A 4,600-nucleotide genomic window follows, 5' to 3' on the forward strand; every position below is an offset into this window, starting at 1 on the left:
GAAACTTACATTACCATATGTAAACTAGTTAGCCAACAGGAATTTGCTGTATGGCTCAGGAAACTCAAACAGGGGGTTTGTATCAACCAAGAAGAGTGGGATGGGGAGGGAGATGAGAGGGAGGTTCAAGAGGAAGAGGACATATGTATACCTGTGGCTGATTCATTCATGTTGAGGTTTGAAAGAAAACAATAAAATTCTGAAAAGCAATTATCCTTCAATTAAAACATGGATAAATTTAAACAAAAATTCTAGCATAGTCATACTATGAAATAACACTCAGAAATAAAAGGAAATGCAATATTAACACATGTAATAACCTGGGTGATTTTCATACCAGTATGCCAATTTAAGAGTCAAATACAAGAGATTATATACTGTATGATTCCAAATAGTTGCAGCTTGTAAAATAAAAGTAAACTTATAATGAATGTAGACAAAGCAAGCAAGGGAGTTCCAGCTGAGCTTTTTAAAATCCTAAAAGGCGATGCTTTTAAAGTGCTACACTCAATATGTCACCAAATTTGAAAAACTCAGCAGTGGCTGCAGGACTGGAAAAGGTCAGTTCCAATCCCAAAGAATTCCAATCCTAAAGAAGGGCAATGCCAATGAATGTTCAAACTACCACACAATTGCACTCATTTCACACGCTAGCAAAGAAATGCTCAAAATCCTTCAAGTTAGGCTTCAACACACCATGAACAGAGAACCTGCACAGGTACCAGCAGAATTTAGAAAAGCCAGAGGAAGCAGACATCAAATTGCCAATGTTTGTTGGACCATAGAGAAAGCAAGGGAATTAAAAAACAAACCAACCAAAAAAAAACAAGATCTACTTTTGCTTCATTGACTATGCAAAAACCTTTGACTGTGTGGGTCATAACGAACTGTGGAAAATCCTTAAAAAGATGGGAATGCCAGATCCCATTACCTGTCCCGGCAGCGGCGGTCACAGCGCAGAGGCGACGCCCACGGGGCGGCGGCGGCCATAGCAGCAGCATCTACACGGACTCGGACACGCGCCGCCGCCGGCCGAGCCGGGTGTCCGCGCAGAGGCCGGAGGGGAGTCGTCGCCGCCGCCGCAGCTGCCAGACTTCAATGCCCAGACCTCAGCTCGGCAGCGTTTTCCATTGGAATATATGTTGGATATTTATGGCGATTCTGAGCGCGAGGGCGGACTTCTGCCAGGCTCAGCATGGCGTTTCTGCTGACAAGTGAGCTCGGAGGTTGTATGTGCCATAAATAGTATTGCCTTGAAGACTCTGGACACTCAGATTGGCCTCAGAAATAGTTGTATCTTTTTCTTTCTTTCTTTCTTTTTTTTTTTTTGCAAGCATATTTCTGTTAATGACTCCAGTAAAATTAAGCTACAAGTAAACAAAAGTGGAGAGCGACCTACGCTTTTAACTTGTTTCACTAGTGCATACATGTAGTAAAGGCTGCTTAAGATTTGTACGTAGTTGGATTTTTTTTTTTTTTTTTTTTTGTAGTCTGAAGGTATCCATCAGCAGACATTGAGGCCCGAGTTGAATTTGGATTCAAGTGGATTCCAAATACTTCTGCTTATCTTGAAGAGAGAAGTTTCTGAAAGAAAGTTGAATAGAGAGAACTGATTTAGGCATTTTAGTGGTCTTTTTAATGTTTTCTGCTGTGAAACATTTCAAGATTTATTGATTTTTTTTCTTTTTTTTTTTTCATTTTCACCATCACACACACACGCACGGTCACATGTTTTATTTGCCGTAACGAACCGTCCAGCCCTTGTGGAGATCTCCTATGAGAATATGAGTCTTCTGATAACCCACAACCCTACCAATGCTACCCTCAACGAGTTCATTCACTGAGGAACTTAAGAAGTACGAAGTGACAACTTTGGCTCAAGTTTATGATGCTACATATTGAAAAAGAAGAAAATCCACGTTCTAGATTGGCCTTTTGATGGTAGAGCGCCACCCCCAATTAGATAGTAGATGACTGGCTAAGCCTACTAAAAACCAAATATCGTGAAGAACCAGGTTGCTGTGCTGCTGTGCCTTGTGTGGCAGGATTGGGAAGGGTACCTGTACCGGTTGCACTTGCTTTGATTGAATGTGGAATGTTGAATGAAGTACACATGTGGAATGACGATGAAGTTCAATTTATAAGACAAAAAAAAAAAAAAAAAAAAGAGGGGAGCTTTCAATTCCAAGCAGCTGCTTCACCTGGAGAAACAGCGACCGAAGATGTGATTATGCTTCAGAGATAGCAACAGGCATTACTATGTTCAGTAAAAATAAATATATACAAAGGCTGATTTGATTTAGAGGGAACTCTTGGTACCTGGAAAAGTGAATCTGAAATCTTAACTGTGTCATCAAAGTAGTGATGGATTCAGTACTTCTCAACCACTCAGTTAATGATTGGAAAAAAGCAAACATAAATCCCTCTATAATGTGAATAAAATGTTTAAGAAAAGAAAAGAGAAAAAAAAAGCAACAGAACTGTACATGGAAAAACAGACTGGTTCAAAATTGAGAAAGGAGTATGTCAAGGCTGCATATTGTTACCTTGCTTTTTTAACTTGCACAGAGTACATCATAGGAAATGCCAGGCTGGGTGAATCCCAAGCTGGAATCAAGTTTGCTAGGAGAAATATCAATAACCTCAGACATGCAGATGACATCACTCTAATGGCAGAAATTGAAGAAAAACTATATAGCCTCTTGATGAGGGTGAAAGAGGACAGTGAGAAAGCTGACATAAAACTCAACATTCAAAAAACTAAGATCACTGCAACCGGTCCCATCACTTCATGACAAATCGATGGGGAAAAGGTGGAAGTAGTGACATATTTTATTTTCTTGGGCTCCAGAATCACTGTGGACAGTGATTGCAGCTGTGAAATTAAAAGATGCTTGTTCCTTGGAACAGAAGCTATGACAAACCTAGACAGAGTATTACAAAGCAAAGACGTCATTTTGCTGGCAGAGGTCCATATAAGTAAAAACTATGTTTTTGTTTTTGTTTTTTTTCAGTAATCACGTATAGATGTGAAAGTTGGACCATAAAGAAGGCTGAGCGCTGGAGAATCGATGTCTTTGAATTGTGGTTCTGGAGAAGACTCTCAAGAGTCCTTCAAGGAGATCAAACTAGTCAATCCTAAAGGATATTAACCCTGAATACTCGTTAGAAGGACTGATGCTGAAGCTCCAATACTTTGGCCACCTGATGTGAAGAGCCGACTCATTGGAAAAGATCCTTTTGCTGGGAAAGATTGAAGGAGGGAGAAGAGGTTGGCACAGGATGAGATGGTTATATAGCATCTCCGACTCCGTGGATATGAATCTGAGCAAACTCTGGGAGATAGTGGAGAGCAGGGAAGCTTGGTGTGCTGCAGTCATGCATACATGACTTAGTGACTGAAAAACAAGGCAGAATAGAGAACGCCTGTGGTTGGGAGTGGGTATAATAAGAAAGTAAGAAACTTTATGATGAGGAAAAGGCTCTACAGTAGTTCTACAACTATAAACAATTACAGTAGTTCAAAATTTACTTAAATTGAGTGAATTTGATAGCATGTAAATAAGAATTCAATGAAAAAATCATTCTATCTAAGCTACTTAATAGTCATATAATCTAGAAAATGAGTGGATCTAACCATAAATGTTTTATGCCCTTTTGTTACATGACAGCCCTCCCCCCATAGTGTCTCCAGGTAACCACTGATCTGCTTTCTAGCCTTATAGATCAATAGGTATTATTTTAGAATTCTATATAGATAGAATGAATCCTAGTTTTTCCTGGTTTCTTTCATTCAGCATAAATTTTGAGATTTTTTTAATAGCTGAATTTGTAAAAAAATGTATTCCTTTGTATTGCTGAGAAATATCCCAATGGTATCTATACCAAAGTTTATTAATCTATTCAATTTTTGACGGGCGTTTGTATAGTTTCTAGTTGCTATTGTTCAGTTGCCCAGTCATGTCAGACTCTTTGCAACCCCATGGACAGCATCAGGCCAGGCCTCTCTCCTCAGCATCTCCCAAAGTTTGCCCATGTTCATGTCCATTGCATCGGTTTTGCCATCCAGCTACCTCATCCTTTAATGCCCTCTTCTCCTTCTGCTCTCAATCTTTCCCAGCATTAGGGACTTTTCCAATGAGTCAGCTATTTGCATCAAACGACCAAAATACTGGAGTTTCAGCTTCAGGATCGGTCCTTCCAATGAGTATTCAGGATTGATTTCCCTTAAGATTGACTGGTTTGATCTCCTTGCTGTCCAAGTGACTCTCAGGAGTCTTCTCCAGCACCACAGTTCAAAGACATCAATTCTAAAGCTTTATGAATATTTGTACAAACCTCCATGTCTTCTTTTCCATTATAAATACTGAGCGTTGAACGACTGGAACATACGCATGTTTTAAATTTTAAAGAAACTACCATCCTGTTTTAAAAAACTCTTCCATTTTGTATTTATGTTGCATGGTCAGTTGCTTCAGTTGTGTCTGACTCTGTGACACTGTAGACTGGAGCCTGCCAAGCTCCTCTCTCCATGGGATTCTCCAGGCAAGAATACTGGAGTGGGTAGTCATGCCCTACTCCAGGGGATCTTCCCAACCCA

At 39.9% G+C, this 4,600-nt stretch overlaps 1 pseudogene; it reads left to right on the top strand.

The window, feature by feature from the left end:
* The first annotated feature begins 852 nt into the window (after positions 1-852).
* LOC110152943 (uncharacterized) lies at positions 853-2,270 on the top strand (annotated as a pseudogene).
* The last annotated feature ends 2,330 nt before the right edge of the window (positions 2,271-4,600 follow it).

The sequence above is a fragment of the Odocoileus virginianus genome, chromosome 11 (genome assembly GCF_023699985.2).
Source record: "Odocoileus virginianus isolate 20LAN1187 ecotype Illinois chromosome 11, Ovbor_1.2, whole genome shotgun sequence".
NCBI classification, from domain to species: Eukaryota; Metazoa; Chordata; class Mammalia; order Artiodactyla; family Cervidae; genus Odocoileus; species Odocoileus virginianus.